The sequence below is a fragment of the Dreissena polymorpha genome, chromosome 4, assembly GCF_020536995.1.
Source record: "Dreissena polymorpha isolate Duluth1 chromosome 4, UMN_Dpol_1.0, whole genome shotgun sequence".
Taxonomy (NCBI): Eukaryota; Metazoa; Mollusca; class Bivalvia; order Myida; family Dreissenidae; genus Dreissena; species Dreissena polymorpha.
Window position 1 is genome coordinate 7,206,389 of NC_068358.1, and position 22,891 is coordinate 7,229,279.

Below are 22,891 nucleotides of genomic sequence, written 5' to 3' on the forward strand. Positions count from 1 at the left end.
GGGCGATATTTCGTGGTACATTCTCGCGCGTCGCTTCGTGTATCGCGCAAAATATCGTGCGTCGCCGCGACTGTCGCGCAAAATATCGTGCGTCGCCGCGACTGTCGCGCAAAGTATCATGTATCGCTTCGTGTGTCGTGTGTCGCCCATGATGAAAGACGGGTGAGATTATAGATGGCCTATCCGGATTCCGTAGTTAATGCCTTAAATTTCCATATTTAAACAACGGAATTGTAGAACTCAACAATAAAACAAGAATATAATTGAAGAAAGAGAGAAAAAAGAAAAGTTTGTCTCTATAACTGAGCACGGACCCGTGTCCTTGGAATTATACATGCTTGTGTCGGAACCATTCGTTTGTCCGCACTATTTCTTACTTATCTACCGGTATATGTGATCCACGTGTTGTAGCAAAATATAAGGAAAACAACAGAATCATTCCAAAATACTTTGTTTAGCGCTTTTAACAATTTCAAGTGATGATTATTCGTAAATGAAGCTGTGTTTTCGTCCACGTGATTTGTGGTATTTCGCCCCCATATGTATTGCGTTCAATTATTTTCTGAATATGTGAAAACTAGGATTTAAATTATAATTTCGGCAATTTGTTAGTCCCTCTAATTTTGCCTTAAATTATCGTCCCTAGTTTGGTTGTATCGTCTTGTTTTAATATTCACTCACTATTTTGTGTTGTATCCGATCTATTTTGAGTATAACCTCCCGGATAGTTGGGTTCTAATCTACCTAGTTTCCTAGTTGGGTTGTATCCTTTATCGTTTGGTTGTCCCTTCCGAGATTAATCAATGGATTGTTTGCTTGTCCATATCGTTTTTACTATTGGGCTGTTCTTTATATTGAACACTTATGTTCATATTGCACTATGTGCACACATATATTCTTCGGCGAACTGTCTAACACAAGTTTTGACCTTTTCGACATGTGTTACTGATTTCTGAAAATTTGAGAAAATCTCCCACCACTAGGCCATAATGAATAAATTGAAATTCCGTATTAGTGAAAAAAAACTTCGGGGTTCGAGAATTTTCATTCTGCAAAATTGTCCTCAAATACATAAACATATAATTTACTTGACTACCTTTTTAGTGTGGCATAGCATTGACAAAATGGGCTCATTTAAAAAGTGTAGGGATGCAGCATTGCGTTTTGCAACGATATGAACTGACTTTACCCGCCCTAATGAGACCCAAGTCTTCTTCAGAACGATCCCATACCAGAAGCCGATAACGAATGTCTGTCTTTCTAAAGACAGTGGATGAGGTGCGGAGTCTGAAGGCAAGAAATCTTCGGAAGTGGACAACGTCCTTTGCACAGCTTTAGGGAACCCTTTATCGGTTAGGAGATGAGTAAAGACTGACTGGGTCTACTCCTTGGGCCACTTCTCCGAGATCTTCTTGCATAGTGCTGCCATTGCTGCAGGCATTTCAAGATGGAAAGGAATGCAGGCACCAAGTCAGAAGATCTGAGAGGAGAAGAAGTGGCCAAATTAGTGGAAACAGTCTCTGGTCATCCTTCAACTGTGAAAGGGTAACATCAAGCTGTGCAATGATTACCGCACCATCAGCCTCATCAGTCATCACAGCAAAGTCATGCTACGCAGCCTCCTAAATCGACCGAAAAGTAATGCCGAGGAACACCTTGCGGAAGAGCGGTCGGCATTCAGAGCTGGCCGGAGCACAGTGCAATATATTGTAAATTGCAAAGTCATCATTGAGAATCAACTGCAACACCAACGTGAGCTCTTCTACAACTTCATCGACTTTAAGAAAGCTTTCGACAGCGTGTGACATGATGACATATGGTCGGTTGTGAGATGTTTCAATACTTACGAGTGGCTGGTTCAAGTCATTCAAGAACTCTTCGGAAACGCCAGCAACGCAGTACTTTTCAATGGACAGATGGGTGGCTTTTTCACGAAATCAGTGGGGTCCGTCAGGGATTTCTGCTCTCGCCATTCTGTTTAACCTTTTAGTTAAGAAGATCACACACGAGACCGACAAAGGCCACCACACCTTCATCTCCAACGCAGATGGCGTCGACCTCATGGGTGACATCAACAGTGAACTCCAACATACTGAAATAGAAGGACCATGTGGTGTGGAGGGCCGCACGTCGAAAAACATATGAATAGCACTAACAACACCAGTGCAGACATCAAACTGAACGATAAGAAGCTGGAAGAAGTAACCAGCTTCATGTAGGTGGGAGCAACCATTACCAAGGATGGTACCAGAATCGCCGAGGTTCGAATAAGAATTGCCATGGCGACCAAAGCGATGGCAAGACTGTGCAAGTTGTGGACAAGCAGCTCAATCAGCTTTCCCACCAAGCACAGGCTATCCAGTATACAAGTCCATCGTAAGCTCCATCCTACTGTACGACTGCGAGACCTGGACACGTGACGCGGAAACAGAACGCATGCTACAGGCATTTGAACTTAATTGTCTAAGAAGACTGCTCCGCATCTCCCACATTAAGCACAAGACCAACGAGTATGTCCGGAACATGACAGCAGCACTTGTGTGCTCACAACAACCTCTCCTGGCTACCATCAAACTACGAAAGCAGTTTTGGTTTGAACACGCCACCAGGCCACTCTCTATAAAATACTTTTCTGCAGGACATGCTAGAAGGTCGCCGTCGAGGCCGTCAGAAGAAAAGCTGGATGGACAACGTGAAAACGCGGACGTAACTCCCCCTTGGGTGAGCTACTCCTAGCAGCCTGACTGGCGGAGGATCTCAGTGTCGTGGTTTCTCATTTCCACAAACGGCCAGACCGGTCAATGGAATGATGATGAAGATGAACCGAGTATTTAGTTTGAAACTAAATTATGTCCAAATAAGGCTACGCGGATACAGCAGTTTTAACACTAAACTCTCGAAATCAATCAAGTGTTTGTGTTCCCTTCATTTTTGGCATATTTTAAACACCACATCTTTCATGCACTGAAATAAATATAAAGCCATCATTGAATTTCCTCGAACCAAATGTCTTACATATTTTTCAGATTCCGCGTTATTGCTGAACTTGTCACACTATTAGTCACATTCACATCTCTAATACATGTATGTTGTTACGATATTGGGCTTGATAGGTCATGGCCTTCCTAAATCCTCATACAAAAACGGTTAAAATGGACTTGCTAATAATGAGTCTCTTGAATTCCTGTAATGTATATAATATTTCTAGAATAGAAAAACGCATGCATGTAGGCCTAAAGTTGTTTTGGAGTTTGCCTTTTGCTACACGTCGACATATTTCTCTGCATTCCTGTAAGTTACTTGGCTGATCAGTCAAAATGCACAAGGTTTCCATGGCCATTCAACGCGAACCTTCGTTGCAAATTCTTTACAACTGATTCGTGCCCTGTGGTGGCTATCGGATGGATACACAGAGCTAGCTCTCTCGACGACATCGAGGAACAAATGGTGAACAAAGAATCGTCGTTACAGCTGTAAGGCGTGCGGTGTGTGTGAGTGAAGGGGGGGGGGGGGGGGGGGGGGGGTGGGGGGAGGAGGATGGGGGTGCTGGGATGGGGAGCTCGCCACTCTCATGTCCGCCTAGTTGAAATAGACATTTTCACAAACATTGAATTATTTGCATGCTTCAACTGTACGCTGTACATAAATATAACGTGATCTTCGTAATATTATTATCTAATATGCACTTTTGCATGTAGTGTTACGTGTCAGGGGAAGAACGTCCTGTTCGACTGCAGATCCAATAGCTGTACATGTAAACGAGCTGCGTCCCAGAACAACGAGTTTTGTCGTTCACTCAAAGAAACTCGTTCAAATTTATATGCAAATTGTATATGTCAATATGTTGTCAAAGCAAATGTTTCTTTGTGTAAATAGATTTTCCGAAACAATACGCATATGAACTGCGGTACAACTAGAAAAAACGGACTTTCGACTAACAGCAAACGATACCGATAGTAGGCAATCTGTTTCTGTTCAGATGTAGAACATCGGTCCGGGGCCGATACGATTATATTAGCCCCGCGGAAACAAATAGTGGCCCGCTTGTGTCGTTTATTTGTTATTATTTATAGTAATGCAAAGGCATTGAAATCGATTGTACCTGCTATCGTTTATATGTTAACATACCGGTAATCTCAATATGAGACAGTCAACCAATCTTCACAGCGTTCTATCTAAGTTAACCGCCCAATCACTTAAGATATCAGCTCTCAATGTAACATATGATATTGAGGTTTTGAGATATCTTAACGTCAGTTATCTGCAAGACACCGTTGATTTAGATAGATTTCCATATAGGCCTCTGATGTGTAAATTGCCAAAGAATCGACAACACGTCCTTTAAATTCGGATGATGTTGATAATGTTATTAATTTTGATGTAAATTATTATAAGATACAGAGATATTGTGTTAATCGCAGCATTGTATTGATCTGAGCTGATAATGGTCCGCTGCAATATATCAAAGACAGTGTAAAATGGTCCGCTTAACTGTGTCCACAGCAGTTATGAATCTCAGCTGATACTGGTCCGCTTCACTGTGTCCACAGCAGTGTATTAATCCCAGCGGATGATGGTCCGCTTCACTGTGTCAACAGCAGTTATTAATCTCAGCTGATAATGGTTCGCTTAACTGTGTCCACGGCAGTGTATTAATCTCAGCTGATAATGGTCCGATTCACTGTGTCAACAGCAGTGTAATAATCTCAGCGGATTATGGTCCGCTTCAGTGTGTCAACAGCAGTTATTAATCTCAGCTGATAATGGTCCACTTAACTGTGTCCACAGCAGTGTATTAATCTCAGCGGATGATGGTCCGCTAAACTGTGTCAACAGCAGTTATTAATCTCAGCTGATAATGGTCCGCTTAACTGTGTCCACAGCAGTGTATAAATCACAGCTGATAATGTCCGCTTCACTGTGTCAACAGCAGTGTATTAATCTCAGCGGATTATGGTCCGCTTCACTGTGTCAACAGCAGTTATTTATCTCAGCTGATAATGGTCCGCTTCACTGTGTCCACAGCAGTGTATTAATCACAGCTGATAATGGTCCGCTTCACTGTGTCCACAGCAGTGTATTAATCTCAGCGGATGATGGTCCGCTTCACTGTGTAAACAGTAGTATATTAATCTCAACTGATAATGGTCCGCTTAACTGTGTCAACAGCATTTATTAATCTCAGTTGATAATGGCCCGCTTCACTGTCTCAACAGCAGTAATTAACCTCAGCTGATAATGGCCCGCTTCACTGTGTCCACAGCAGTGTATCGATTTCAGCTGATGATGGTCCGCTTCACTGTGTCAAAAGCAGTGTATTAATCTCAGCTGATGATGGTCCGCTTAACTGTGTCAAAAGCAATGTATTAATCTCAGCTGATAATGGTCCGCTTCACTGTGTCCACAGCAGTGTATTAATCTCAGCGGTAGATGGTCCGCCTAACTGTGTCAACAGCAGTTATTAATCTCAGCTGATGATGGTCCGCTTAACTGTGTCCACAGCAGTGTATTAATCTCAGCTGATAATGGTCCGCTTCACTGTGTCCATAGCAGTGTATTAATCACAGCGGATGATGGTCCGCTTCAATGTGTCCACAGCGGTGTATTAATATCAGCGGATAATGGTCCGCTTCACTGTGTCCACAGCAGTGTATTAATCTCAGCTGATGATGGTCCGCTTCACTATGTCAACAGCAGTGTATTTATATCAGCTGAGAATGGTCCGCTTAACTGTGTCCACAACAGTGTACTAATCTCCGCTGATAATGGTCCGCTTCACTGTGTCCACAGCAGTGTATTAATTTCAGCGGATAATGGTCCGCTTCACTGTGTCCACAGCAGTGAATTTATCTCAGTTGATAATGGTCCGCTTCACTGTGTCCACAGCAGTTTATTAATATCAGCTGATGATGGTCCGCTTCACTGTGTTAACAGCAATGTATTTATATCAGCTGATAATGGTCCGCTTAACTGTGTCCACAACAGTGTAATAATCTCAGCTGATAATGGTCCGCTTCACTGTGTCAACAGAAGTTATTAATCTCAGTTTATAATGGTCCGCCTCACTGTGTCAACAGCAGTGTATTAATCTCAGCTAATAATGGTCCGCTGGACTGTGTCAAAAGCAGTTATTAATCTCAGCGGATAATGGTCTGCTTCACTGTGTAAACAGCATTTATTAATCTCAGCTGATGATGGTCCGCTTTAATGTGTCAACATCAGTATTTAATCTCAGCTGATAATGGTCCGCTTCACTGTGTCAATAGCAGTGTATTAATCTCAGCTGATATTGGTCTGCTTCACTGTGTCAACAGCAGTAATTAATCTCAGCTGATGATGGTCCGCTTTACTGTTTCAACAGCAGTTATTAATCTCAACTTATAATGATCTGCTTCACTGTGTCAAAAGCAGTGTATTAATATCAGCTGATGATTGGCCGCTTCACTTTGTCCACAGTAGTATATTAATCTCAGCTGATACTAGTCCGCTTCACTGTGTCAACATCAGTGCATTAATCTCAGCTGATACTGGTCCGCTTCACTGTGTCAACAGCAGTTATAAATCTCAGCTGATGATGATCCGTTTCACTGTGTCAACAGCAGTTATTAATCTCAGCTGATGATGGTCCGTTTCACTGTGTCAACAGCAGTTATTTATCTCAGTTGATAATGGTCCGCTTCACTGTGTCAGCAGCAGTTATTAATCTCAGCTGATGATGGTCCGCTTCACTGTGTCAATAGCAGTGTATTAATCTCAGCTGATATTGGTCTGCTTCACTGTGTCAACAGCAGTAATTAATCTCAGCTGATGATGGTCCGTTTTACTGTGTCAACAGCAGTTATTAATCTCAACTTATAATGATCTGCTTCACTGTGTCAACAGCAGTGTATTAATATCAGCTGATGATTGGCCGCTTCACTTTGTCCACAGTAGTATATTAATCTCAGCTGATACTGGTCCGCTTCACTGTGTCAACATCAGTGCATTAATCTTAGCTGATGATGGTCCGCTTCACTGTGTCAACAGCAGTTATTAATCTCAGCTTATGATGGTCCGCTTCAATGTGTCAACAGTAATGAAATAATCTTAGATGATGATGGTCCGCTTCACAATTTCAACAGCATTAATTAATCTGAGCTGATGATGGTCCGCTTCTCTGTGTCAACAGCAGTTCTTAAACTCAGCTGATGATTGTCCGCTTCACTGTGTCCACAGCAGTGTATTTATCTCAGATGATTTTGTTCCGCTTCACTGTGTGAACAGCAGTTATTAATCTCAGCTTATGATGGTCCGCTTCATTTTGTCAACAGTAATGTATTGATCTCAGCTGATAATCGCCCGCTTCCATGTGTCCGCAGCAGTGTATTACTCTCAGCTGATAATTGTCCGCTTCTATGTTTCAACAGCTGTGTATTAATCTCAGCTGATAATCATCCGCTTCACTGTGTCTACAGCAGTGTATTGATCTCAACTGATTATCGTCCGCTTCCTTCTGTCAACATAAGTGTATTAATCTCAGCTGATAATGGTACGCATTGCTATGGCAACTGTAGTTTATTTATCTCAGCTGATAATGGCCCGCTTCACTGTGTCATCAATAGTGTATTAATCTAAGATGATAATTTTCCGCTTCACTGTGTCAACAGAAGTATATTAATTTCAGCAGATAATGTTTCAATTAACTGTGTCAACAGCATTGTATCAATCACAGCTGATGATGGTCCGCTTCACTGAATTAACTGTAGTGTATTAATCTCAGCTGATGATGGTTCGCTTCACTGTATTAACAGTAGTGTATTAATCTCAGCTTATAATGGTCCGCTTCACTGTTTCAACAGCAAAAAAATAATCTCAGCTGATGATGGTCCGCTTCACTGTGTCCACATCAGTGTATTAATCTCAGATGATAATGTTCCGCTTCACTGTGTCCACAGCAGTGTATTAATCTCAGCTAAGGATGGTCCGCTTCACTGTATTACCAGTAGTGTATTAAAATCAGCTGATAATGGTCCGCTTCACTGTGTCAACAGCAAACAGTAATCTCAGATGATAATGGTCCGCTTCAAATTCTGTCCATATTAGGTAGTAAAACTTGATATAAAAAAGAAATTTGTACTTTGTGACACGTAGGTTATACCTATAAAACATATGGCTGTGCAGTTTGGGGGTTCTATAAAAACAGGTTGACATATCAAATTCTCTCTCTCTCTCTCTCTCTCTCTCTCTCTCTCTCTCTCTATATATATATATATATATATATATTCTCTCCCTCCCTCCTTCCCTTCCTCCCTCCCTCCCTCCTTATTCTATATATATAGAGAGAATTTGAGATGTATTGTTTTTATAGAACCCACAAACTTCACAGCCATATGTTTTATAGGTATAACTAACGTGTCAAAAAGTACCAATTTCTTTTTATATCGAGTTTTACTAACTAATATGGACAGAATTTGATTATATGCCTTTAAGGCTTGCTCAATTAGGGTTTGAATAGCTTAATTAAGCGAACCATAATACTTAAATTTGATACCAAAGAAAATAATTTTAACAATAATTTCAATGTTTATATTGCTCAATGTCCATAAATAATTATTTTTAGTTTTCTATTTTTGGAATATACAAACTTTAGTCATGTCAACATTATTATTTTTAGACCTTATATTATTGAATGAAAATAATTGTCTTTCTCTGTGGTCGCCATTTGCAGCATAATTAAGTCAATCATAATTATGTGCTTAAATGTTTCAGCGGGCGTGCAAACTCTGAACGTCAATTAATCATAAACTTCAAAAACAATGAGCGTAATACAATACATTTGTATTTGATTGTTGAAAGATTTAACGATATCCGAACGTTTCTTAGCAACTTAATCAACACACCCGACTTTGATTTCGATCGCTTGCGAATCCGGCTCTTTCGCAGAAATACAGACCTAATTTAACGGGTTTTTTTACCGGATTTTCGATTTTATAGAATGAAAGTAAAATTTAACATTATCTTTTACAATATTGTTGTTTATTTTGCTGAGTGAAAAACGAATGTTTCGTTATTTATGCTAAACTTATTCCATAAAAAAGAAACAGTATTACCAACAATAATAAAAAAGTACGTTTGAATCAATCATCATCACTTGGTTTGCAATGACAGCAGTGATTTGATGAGCTATTCTTGGAATCCATTAAATGGAGGCTGTGTCACACAAATTGACATTGTACGGGAACGGAATTATGTGAAGGCGAATTAACGTTCCTAGTATACAAATATTACATGTATACAAAAGCTCATTGTCAGGTTACCTTTCGCTCTTTTGTTTTCCCAGCTCTTCTCATATGGGGTTTATTTATCGTTATTATTTACACCCTTAATCACATCAAATAATGCTTAAATGAAAGCAACGTTGTGAATTTATAATTGCAAATTTTCATATTCGTCAGATTTAAAGCGCTAATAATGTACGAGTAAAATAAATGTCATTTTTTTCGGCACCAAAACAATGTTTACAATGAAAACTTGTTCCTCTACGTCTACAGATTGAACCTAGAGAAATATTGAAATAATTATCCGTCAATCATCCATTGAAATCTTTCCGATGAATGGGACGGCAATATTTGTTCAGTGGATAATATGAACCGAAAACTCTGGATTTTTTCCCAATAAACGGATAAAGTGGATCCAAAAAGTAAATTATAGATGTAATACATTTCAGTGTAGGTCATTCCACATCCAATAATGGATTAGTCCAGTCTAGTCATAAATCATGTCAAATATTTTACATTAGATAAACAAGTGTTGTGTGAAAAGTTGAAAACAAATTTAATCTTAATCCAAATGAACAACCACAACTCAACACGGACTCAAGTTTTTAACTGGTATCCAAGAAACAACAAACAGATAATTAGTCATAAACCGGTTTTAGTGATCCGGGAAAAAAGATCGTATCAAATTAATTCAGAACGGGTTTTGTATTTATTAAACATGTGAAGCTTTAAGTAGTTTGACTGTGATTCCTTTATTTTATTTCAAATGCTTGTTTGTTTATAAATAATTCTACCGTAAAGCCAAGTTCTGTAAAAAAAAATTTTTTCGATAACATCAGCCGCAAAGGATAAAAGATGTTTATAAATCAGTGTATTGAAAAAGCGCAAGAAAGTGTGAAAAACGGGTACTTAAGCGCAAAAACGTAAATTCAATCGATGAATATAGTTAATGGACTGGCGGTATGAATGCACTATGACATATGTTACTTTCATTAGAAAAGCATTTCTACGATATCAGCATTTCAAAAGGCGAGCTGTGTTCTTATTAGATCTCACTTTAGTTCATTAGTCAATCATATTAAATGCCAGCATAGAAACGCATTGGACTTCATTAAAGCATGTAAAGTCGTATGGAAATTGCATTTAATTCGGAAGAAACGCAGAAAAACATTAACAAATAAAATTGTGAAAACGCAGTGTTATGTATGAATTATATAAACTCAATACAATCTGAGCAATTTTTTTCACTTTTTATAAGGAACAAACGACGCTGAGATCCCTTGAAAGGTCCGACGACACACTCAGATGAGATTCTTCTACGATGATACCAATACAATGGCTTCTTTACAGGTAAAATTTATTATAACGAACGTCGTCAGTGGAACAGTCTATGATTTTGATTAATAGATTTATGATGCTGTTTGTGTTGCTCTAATCCCATGAATTTGAACGGATATGTACATGTATATATGCACCTATACAGTTTAGTATTTTATAGCAAAACTCTATTCGACGTCGAAAATAAACAGTTGCTTTAGGTGGCATATATGACATTTTACAATTAATCGTATTTGTGTTGCACGCTTAACATCTCATACATATCGGACATTTAACGACCAACGACATGAACATTTATTGCCGTGAAGGCGCATCCATTTCTTCTCTATAGACTGTACCATAGAAAGGTAACAAAAATACACATGTATATTAGTACAAGAGTCGTATCCCATGTTGATAGTTATTTGCGTGAATAGACACTTCAATTCCAAAACGTTTAAAGTTTGTTACAATTTGATGTATACATTACACAATGCACGTGACAAAATTAAAAAAAAAATCATTATATATTACAAATTCGGTCCATTAACCAATTTTTCGATGTTTTTAAGACCGATTACACCCATGGGAGTTTATCCACGCACAATAAAGTGTATTCTTCATCAATAGTATTCTCCTATGTTAACATTCTAAAACGTGCACATGTTTTCGTACATGTATCAGTGTTAATTTATAGTTAGGATATAAGTTCAACACCGATAATAAAAGTGTATGATCGTGTATGATTTGAATGTATTGCTCTTTTAGCCCTGATTTTGGTTTACTAAGTAATGCGTCAGTTGAATATGTATTGATTTTTATAGAACTAATTTGTTTTTAAACAGCAACTACAAACACCCAAACAAAGAGCAACCAACCACAACCTAACCCAATTATTCGCCAAATGAGTACTGTCATTGCAATCGAAACATATTGTCATTAAAATCATTATAACCTACGCGATTTGGCCAATACTGATACAATATGTTATTTTAAAATATCCTATATTTTAACATATCGATGCGTTTCAACCTCACTTCGATGCTGCATGATAAACAAAAAGACAATCATCAATTCCCATTATAAAAATAATCACAACATGCAGAACACTTTAAAACTATTGAACAACCATTGCGAAGCGATCTTGGAAAATCCATATGCATGAATACGATTATAACACTTCCCATTTACTTTTGACCATTCCTAATATACTTTTGGAAATCTGGTTTGAAATGAAAACACTTATTTTACTAGTGCAGTTCTTTAAAAATCACCCACACTATCAACTGCCTTCTATTCAATAAATTTGGTATCCCGCTCCTTAGGTTCTCAAGAATACTTGCATAAGTGGTTCAATTCAATTGCCTTGTCGTTGGTCATTAAACTGTTTTCATGCAAGTTCATACAACTTAAAAAAAAAAATAGAAAAAATGAAACATACCAAATGGAGTTTTTGTTTCATAAATGATTATTGAAAATAATGTTATGACTTAAACGTATATTTGTGTGTACATATATGACATTACAATGTCTACACGTAACGGTCAATCAAATAATCGGTTGATAAAAATAAATACCACTGTAACAGGCTTACCTGTTAACCCAGGTTAAAGTACTCTAGTAGTGTAATAAAACATAAAACAAATGCCATTATACTCAGTTTATTTGGAAGTACAATACTAAACACTAGAATACACACCAACAGACTAAATGTTTTAACTGACTGATTGGATAATAGAACTGAATAGATATTAAAATACACTAATATACCAGGATGGTTTAAACAGACTCTTTAGAATAATAAAAACTAAATAAATATTAGAATTTAAGCCACTAAAATAAAATAGGTCTTACTGACTTTTCTCGTTAACGTAGGCAGGAGCTGCCTTCAGTGTTGGTGAGAAAAGCAAAATAACTTAACAATCACAGGCTTATATACAATTGCCCATTAGAGGCCCTGTCTCAACTTGACACATAGAGTTACAATAAATAATTGTTTTACACACTAGATTAAACATAAACAGAAGTAATTGTATGGGCCTCCCATTTATATAACTAAAAACACCATGAAATCCATGAGAAATAAATGGTCACGAAATTAAGTAGACTAGCAAAGACTGGTAGCAGGATGACATTACACAAGAATTAAGTAAAATTAGACTGGAGACTTTATTGCAAAAATAGACTTAGTAATGTAAAATAGTCATTCCTGCTACACCACAATACCAACAGCATTCTTTTATCGATAATTTAACATTCACATCATAAGTTTCAGAAGGAGTTTCAATAAGTTTGAAAAATGGACAAAATAGGCATACAATCATTAAATCTACTGATACAGCCTTTATATTCATCCCATATTTAAACATTCAGTACAGACATTACAATTTACTTTTAATATTAAATAATCCCATGTCTTGGCACGGACAGCCATTATAATTATGTTTTTTTACGAGTACTATTCCAAATATCAACAATTATGACATTCTATACTCTATTTTTAAGCGCTGGTGATGATCCACAACAGACCACCACCCTATCCTCCATACCCTTAACCCTTTCAGTGCTGGAACCAAATTTTGAAGGCCTTTGCTAACAGTTTGGATCCAGATGAGACGCCACAAAACGTGGCGTCTCATCAGGATCCAAACTGTTTGCTATTCTGATAGTATTCTTTGAAAACAAAATAGAAGAAAATGCTAATTTTAGAAAATCAGCAGACAACATTTAAGTAGACGACAAATTTCCCAGCATGCAAAGGGTTAAGAAAAAAGCAAGCCTCGCTCTGGCAAAAAAGTGTCTAATGTACGTGCTTTTAGCGTAGTCCTATAAACCGCAGAGGCTAATCACGGACGACACTTTCAACTGAAAACAAAACATTTGCGAAGCAATCTAGATATTAAAGTAATGTTTGTGCATGTAGTTTCATTGCATACGCTTTAAACTTGACAATGTGTGTTTTCAAAATAATGCAAAGTATATCTGACATCGCTGGTAAAATTGTCTTATTGTGCGTTTGACCTTCTGCAATAAAATGTATCATAACATTTAAAAATAAACAGTAGTTAATCATACAGTAATCTGTTTCAAAACAGAATTTCACTACGAAGCGGCGTTAATCCGAATATTTCATCACTATAAATAAAAATGGATGGCATTCGGTTTGTCCCGTGTATAATTAAAATGTTAACTTTGTCGTGAAATAAAGTCTTTTTCGGTTTAGCTGACAAAGATCATTTTTCACATAGATTTATTGAGATAATTATGCAGCGGGATAATGTCAATAATTTCATGTCCAACAGAAATGCGCCAATATTTGTTTAGGGAATTCAGACTTATTAAATTGTTCATCAATGACTGTTGCATAGAGTTGGGCATTACAATGTTCACAAAAAATGCATAAATTGCAAAAACAAAGTTATGAATATATTTTCTACAAAAACAACGGAACTTTCGATAATATGGAACACTAATACGGATTGAAAAGAATGGTGCATTCATTCACATTATTTTAATGAAACACGTTTTTAGTTAGCATACATCAGCGCTCTCTAAATAGCATGTTATCGATGTCACTTTAGTTTCATACGCGGAGCACGACTAAAGTACAGTTTGTAAATTGTCATAAATATAAACAAGTTTTTGTAAAAAAAATATTTTATCTTAAAATCACTAACATATATTTCCACAAATTCCTAATATTAAGGTTTTTAATGAGAACAACACAAGGGCAGTATACGCTTTCCCGGTACAGATATAAATGACTTAGATTACGATGAATGTTGGGTCACATACATGTTCTTAGGTGTTTGAAGGATCAAGGGTCGAATATGTTGGTTTTATAACTACGGTCGAATAATCTTCAACAGGAAAGTCACGTAATTGTTCATTTGGTCTCATGCATGATTTTAGGGTAAACCTAACATCTTAATATATAATTCGATGTCGATCGCCTTTTAAAGACATTTCTCGTTTACAAAAGTGTACATTTGTTTGCGTCACAATTTTTCATTAGTTTTGTTTTTGAAAAGCTTACATAAATCACAATATTCGTAATGTATTGCAGAACACTGTTTGTGCCTTTAATATATATATACACACACGCTACATTAAACACATTTGTTTGTTCACTCAATTTTTACAATTTGAAATTAATTCAAATACATTGATAACCGATATTACTCTGGCTTTATCACTGCGGTACGACTGCAGACGGTGTATTTATAAAAATCCAAATAGATTTCAATCTGTGCCCATAAGGATCAACGTTTATTCATAAGGGGTCAACATGAAAGTTACGTGAAGTCTTTGATCCTGTACATATTGGTTGCTCGATGCGTCAATATCAAATGCACGAAATCAATCTTGATCTAGTAGTGATGTAGGAAAATACTTATGCGAACATGATTGATTTTCGAGCTTGTATTGCGTTATGAAATGACTTAAATCAGATCATTCAACAATACACACCGCATCATAAGCCGCTTTTGAAAGTGATACAAAACACACACAATCAACATGTTCACAAGTATTCAATATGATTTGGGAAATAACAAACTTTTTTCTGTTTATTATTTTATTCGGAGATGGATATTCTATACTGCATGCTGATGCTCTATTCTCCAGGCTACAAACTAAATACGTGTATTATATGCTTCCAATGGTTTGTCGCTCTCAGACAAGGGTCGTAACTGCGATTATAACATCTTCTTGTACCATGAGATAGTAGGATCACGTTACAATATTACAAGCGTGCATATGACATCTTAATCATACGTTACATTTAGTTTTTCTGTTTGGTGCTTTCCATCTGGTGTGATAAGCAGGGTTATCATTTTAAGTTACCTTTTAAATGGGGCCAAAAGGTCACTTGTTTCCATTACTATCTTGCAAACAAACAAAGAAGGGTACGTAGCTAACCTTTTTCAATTACATTATTTTTCACAATTAATAATTCAATAATAATATGCAATAACACACAGTGATCTTCCAAACCTACATCAAGATCGCTTTATTTGATCTAAAGTTAATGTCGCGAATATAATGGAATGTAGCAAAATTTATCGCAAAATTAAAACATGTACATGCAGTTATTTCAGTAAATTGACCGTGATTCAACAACACTCAACCTGCAATACCAAACCAGTGTATGGTCGGCAAAATATTAGGACCGGTTTAGTTAGTGGAAATAACATCCATTTTACTCCTTACCTCCAAAAAAATGGGAAAATGAAATCAACAGTATGTGTTTCCAATTGCAATGTCTCATTTTCATCTTTGTTAAAACTCAATTTCTGCAAGATTAACAATAATTGCATATTTATCGGCACTTATCGCGGATTGACGAAGATAGCTTTTTAAAAATGGACCGTTAAACTAGTTTTGTCTCGTTTTTTTTCTATGGTATTAAGTTCTATAATATATTTACAATCATTCTTATACACGGTTCTGCCGCACGCAACGTGAAATTTTGGCACCGATTTTAGGCGTATTCAATAATACATTCTTAAATCTAAAGATATCGGCACAAAGTGCAAGAAAAACTGTCTTTTATGAACTAAAGATTTTTGCAAACATATTTCAATAACTTGCGATATTTTCAAAAATAAAGTTCTTAACGGTGTGTTTCACTCTGCCGAGCCCGTGTGTAAACCTCGTTGATCCTTCACCCTGATAATGATAAAAGTTTTGTTTGAAAAAGAGAACAGGTAGAGCATAAAATATTAACAAAATAGATGTCAAGACCATGTTTAGTGCAGACGGATAACTGGAACTTTGATGGGACCATGCGTGAATTTATTTAACTATTTTTCTATCTATGCATTTGGTGCATTCCATGTATACTATTTAAATTATTATTAACAATAATATATACAATATATCTAATATATATATATATTTACAACGCGATCTGAATATTAAACTCGATACTGATCCACAAATAGACTACTTGAGATCTTATTCGTTATGAAAATAACAAATGGACTAAAAGACGGATAAACCGCAAAAACAACAGTCACGCAACAGTGTTTGATATTTCCCTTATGCTTATGTATTTAAACAGAAGCGTTTCATGTCACGATGTCCATTAAGGTATTGGTTTTTCAAACTTTACTTATTTATTGCATTTATATGCATTTTATACACTTATTATAAGCATGAACATAATTTAAATTGAACCGCCATTCATACGACATTAGCCTCTCATTTTACTAATTTGGCATCAAGCTACTAAGCTACTTCTCAAAAGTATAACTGATTCATGGAGAAGGCTTTCATAATTCATCCAAACTTTCATCGCAGTCCATGCAATATATCTGCGTCATGATATATCTGGTAAATTTCGGTGAATAAATATCTAAAAAAAAATCAAAAGCCTTTAATATGTTTTGAAATTTATAAACGTTCAATAAGTAATATCACTCTCTTCGTTTATGACTAAACGTTCAAGAGATTTACTAAGAACGCCAATCAGCTTTTGTTTCTTTCAAATCCATCGCGCAGGATCATGCAATGTAATTTCGTTGCATGTACGCCGCGTGTTTTTATCAGGTCCTTAGCGTTTTCAATTCGTTTTAATGCAATTTCTCTCCGTTCATGTAGCAATAATTGTTGTCGTTACAGCGTTGTTGTCTTGACTACGGTCTTGGTGTATCTTAAATGTCTCTTGTGCGACTCTTGCACTGCGAAAGCACAACGACTAAGAAATCAACCGGGTCGTAATAAGAATCGTCAGTCGGAAGTCTATAACTATCGGAAGTCTATAACTATCGGAAGTCTATAACTATCGGAAGTCTATAACTATGGACCGATTTTTATTTATTTGAGTGCCGACCTCGGCGGTAACTTTGCCCAAAGTGGTCGCCGTAAGGTCGCCTCCTTTGTTTTTTTTTGCGTTTAGACGCCGTCTTTATTTGTTCTCGAGTCACGTTGAAAAGCAAAGTAAGAACGCAATACTACTGTTACGGCATAAAAATTTGTGCTATTGACGAGTTGCGTTTACCATGTAATGGAACGGAATGATTTCGTGTTAACGTTGCACAGAGTATGAAACTACATGTAATTGTGTAATAACTTTTAATTTCACATAACAATATAACAGGTGCGTGTATAATTGAACATTAATTTCCCGTTTCATTTCGTTCTGTTGTTTCCTAGTTCTCCTCATACAAGGTCTTGTATTATTTTTTGTTATTAACTCCGATGATGCGGTACATGAAAACAACCTGTTTTGTTTAAAATTTCAACTTCTCTTTTTATTTTTATTTTAGGCTCTAATAATGTTACATTAACATAAATTTCATACTTAATGACATCAAATCAATTGACAATATGAATAACATTTTCCTCTATGTCGGTAGATTGACCAAGGTAAATATTGAAATAGCCGGTCGTCTAACGTCATTGTAATGAATGGAATAGCAATATTTGTTTTGTGGGTATTTATAATTGCAAACGCTTGATTTTCCCTAAATCAATTGACAAAGTGGATTTGTAAAGCACCTGATAAATACAAAAGCACTTACGTGGGTTGTTAAACGAGCCGTGGCTGTGGGATAAGTTCATTATTGTCACGTTAAATAAATCATTATTGCAAATTGTTTATAAGGCTACAGCGTTTTTGGTTAAAATCCATTATTTATTAATGTAAAGGATAACCCGCCGCCTTTGCCGGACCAAACATATTAAGTATTTTATCAATAAATTAAATATCGTGGTGTGCTGACGCTGACAATTGATTCGCGCCCCGTGGTGGCTATCGCCACTCTCATGCCGGGCTCGTCCGCCTTGTTGAAAAAGTCATTTTCACAAAAAGTTTATTATTTGCATGCATCAAATGTTCATTCATTGATCTTCGTAGTATTAACATTGTCTTCATTATCTAACTTTTGTTCAACAAAGAGCACGTGGAAACGCTTGTTTTTGCATTACGTGATATTCCATGAAATTGACATTAATTCTTAGAAAACCGCTTGGGAGCAGCTATTTTGATAAAGAACATCAACAGATTAGTAATAGCGTGTTATTGAACCTACCATACGCTAATTTGGTCTATACTGTAAGTTACTTCATGTGATTGGCATCGTGTACTTATTTGCTCTGTGTTTTCAGTTACTACATGTAATTGCGAACGATAGAACGCATTTCGAGAGTTGAAAGTTATTTTGAACAGATAGTTTCTATGTTTTGATTTGCACAAAGACGGAGGCCGCATGTAGTGTTACGTGTCACGGGAAGAAACTCCCGTTCGACTGCAGATCCAATACCTATTCATTTGAGTGAGCTGCGGCCAAAAAAAAGGTCCGTTTGGGGTCTCCTTGGAAAAAAAACAGGGTCGGTAGGTAGGGATTTTTTTTGTCTTTCGGGTACTAGAATGGAAGGCTACTAAAGCTTATTATAAGAAATACATGTATATATATGCTTTTTTTACTTGATATTACATCTAATATGAACGAAAATGAACGATTTTTTTATAATTTTATTTTTTGGCGGCCCCAATAAAAAGTTGAGGGTCGGCGCCAATTCGGGAGACACGGTCGGGAGACCCGAAACGGACCTTTTTTTTTGCCTGCGACCCAGAACAACGGGGTTTGCTGTACACTCAGATACTCGTTTATATGCAAACTGTCTCTGTCAATATGTTGTCAAAGCAAATGTATCTTTGTGTAAATAGATTTTCCGAAACAATATATGCGTGTGAACTGCGGTACAAAGTCGAGAAAAAACGGACATTCGACAAACAGCAAACGATACCGATTATAGGCAATCTGTTTCTTTTCAGATGTAGAACATCGGTCCGAGGCCGATATGATTATATTAGCCTCGCGGAAACAAATAGTGGCCCGCTCGTGTCGTTTATTTGTTATTATTTATAGTAATGCAAAGGCATTGAAATCGATTTACCTGCTATCGTTTACATGTTAACATAATCTTAATATGAGACAGTCAACCAATCTTCACAGCGTTCTATCTAAGTTAACTGCCCAATCACTTTAGTTATCAGCTCTCAATGTAACATGATATTGAGGCAGTGCCCCAGATAATTATTTCGGTAATAGGGTTTTCACCCACTGATTTTGAAAAATAGGGTGATTTCATTCTTGGAATAGGGTGAAATGAGTTATAAGATGCATACAGTAAAACCATTGCTGCTTTACTTCTGTTGAAGCTGCACACAATTGTATTGATTCAATAAAACTGTAAACTAATATAATTAACTTTAATAAACTGATGTTTCATAACATCTTTAATCCTTGAAACTGTCAATAATATAAACTTTAAACTTAAAAAAAATCGATAACACGAATGATTCGGCACTTATTGACTCTTGCTTTCTTGGTTCGATAAAGTTAGCGATCGACACATATTTTGGCGCAACAATTGCGGACGTCTTTCTCTTAGACATTTTTATTACGCATCGTATTAGAAACTGAAAGTACAGACACTTTACAAATATTTGCACAATGAACGACGGATTAAGTCAGATTGAAAACGCATGTATGTCGTCGTAAATAATTTTGTCAGCCGCTTTATTTAACTATGAAATCTAGTCCGCAGAGCGTTTGAATAGCTTTGACTGTTTTATTGTCCCGTCATCCAGGCGCTTGCTGAATCAAAGCGTCGCCGCGTAACGAAAATAATCACAAAAAATACCGAAAATGAGCAAAGTTTTTTCGATCAAAGCTATTGTATCGTACGCATCAAATAAGACGAATGTGCGTAAAAGGCAAATCGGGTGCGTTTTCAATACGCATGATATTGTATTTCTTTGCGTTTTTAAACATTTTAATAGGGTGAAAGACGCAGATACGCAGCTTATCTGGGGCACTGTATTGAGGTTTTGAGATATCTTAACGTCAGTTATCTGCAAGACACCGTTGGTTTCCAGATTTCCTTATAGGCCTCTGATGTGTATTGCCAAAGACTGCATCGACAACATATCCATTAAATTCGGATGATGTTGATAATGCTATTCATTTTGATGGTGATTATTATCAGATAAAGATTATTGTGTTAATCTCAGCATTGTATTGATCTGAGCTGATAAAGGACCGCTGCAATATATCAAAAGCAGTGTATTGATTTCAGCTGATGATGGTCCGCTTCACTGTGTCCACAGGAGTGTATTAATCTCAGATGATACTGGTCCGCTTCAATGCGTCCACAGGAGTGTATTAATCTCAGCTGATGATAGTCCGCTTCACGGTGTCCACAGCAGTGTATTAATCTCAGCTGATGATAGTCCGCTTCACTGTGTCCACAGCAGTTTATTAATCTCAGCTGATGATGGTCCGTTTCACTGTGTCCACATGAGTGTATTAATCTCAGCTGATACTGGTCCGCTTCACTGTGTCCACAGGAGTGTATTAATCTCAGCTGATACTGGTCCGCTTTACTGTGTCCACAGGAGTGTATTAATCTCAGCTGATACTGGTCCGCTTCACTGTGTCCACAAGAGTGTGTTAATCTCAGCTGATGATAGTCCGCTTCACTGTGTCCACAGCAGTGTATTAATCTCAGCTGATGATGGTCCGCTTTGCTGTGTCCAAAGCATTGTATTAATCTCAGCTGATGATGGTCGGCTTCACTGTGTCCACAGGAGTGTATTAATCTAAGCTGATACTGGTCCGCTTCACTGTGTCCACAGGAGTGTATTATTTCTCAGCTGATACTGGTCCGCTTCACTATGTCCACAGGAGTGTATTAATCTCAGCTAATACTGGTCCGCTTCACTATGTCAACAGCATTGTATTAATCTCAGCTGATGATAGTCCGCTTCACTGTGTCCACACAGTGTATTCATCTCAGCTGATGATAGTCCGCTTCACGGTGTCAACAGCAGTGTATTAATCTCAGCTTATAATGGTCCGCTTCACTGTGTCCACAGCAGTGTATTAATCTCAGCTGATAATGGTCCGCTTCACGGTGTCAACAGAAGTTATTAATCTCAGCTGATGACTGTCCGCTTCACTGTGTCCACAGCAGTTTATTTATCTCAGCTGATGATGGTCCGCTCACTGTGTCAACAGCAGTGTATTAATTTCAGCTGATAATGGTCTGATTCACTGTGTTCACAGCAGTGTATTAATCTCAGCTGATAATGGTCCGCTTCACTGTGTCAACAGAAGTTATTAATCTCAGCTGATACTGGTCCGCTTCACTGTGTCAAAAGCAGTGTATTAATCTCAGCTAATGATGGTCCGCTTCACTGTGTCAACCAGCAGTAGTGTATTAATCTCAGAATATAATGGTCCGCTTCACTGTGTCAACAGCAGTGTATTAATCTCAGCTGACAATGGTCCGCTTCACTGTGTCAATCAACAGTAGTGTATTAATCTCAGAATATAAGGGTCCGCTTCAATCTGTCAACAGCAGTGTGTTAATCTCAACTGATGATGGTCCGCTTCACTGTGTCAACATCAGTTGTTAATCTCAGCTTATGATGGTCCGCTGCACTGTGTCAACAGCAGTGTATTAATCTCAGTTGATGATGGCCCGCTTTACTGTTTCCACAGCAGTGTATTACTCTCAGCTGATAATGGTACGCATTCCTGTGACAACTGTAGTTTATTAACCTCAGCTGATAATGGCCCGCTTCACCGTGTCATCAGAAGTGTATTAAAATCAGATGATAATGTTCCGCTTCACTGTGTCAACAGAAGTGAATTAATCTCAGCTGATGATGGTCCTCTCACTGTGTCAACAGCAGTGTATTAATCTCAGCTGATGATGGTCGGCTTCACTGTGTCAACAGCAGTTATTAATCTTAGCTGATGATGGTCCGCTTCACTGTGTCAACAGCAGTGTATTTATCTCAGTTGATACTGGTCCGTCTCGCTGTGTCAATTTAAGTGTATTAATTTCAGCTGATAATGGTCCGACTCGCTGTGTCAACAGCAATGTATTAATCTCAGCTGATAATGTTCGTCTTCACTGTGTCAGCAGAATTGTATTAATCTCAGCTGATGATGGTCCGTTTCGCTGTGTCCAAAGCATTGTATTAATCTCAGCTGATGATGTTCGGCTTCACTGTGTCCACAGGAGGGTATTAATCTAAGCTGATACTGGTCCGCTTCACTGTGTCCACAGGAGTGTATTAATCTCAGCTGATACTGGTCCGCTTCACTGTGTCCACAGGAGTGTATTAATCTCAGCTAATACTGGTCCGCTTCACTATGTCAACAGCATTGTATTAATCTCAGCTGATGATAGTCCGCTTCACTGTGTCCACAGCAGTGTATTAATCTTAGCTGATGATGGTCCCCTCACTGTGTCAACAACAGTGTATTAATCTCAGCTTATAATGGTCCGCTTCA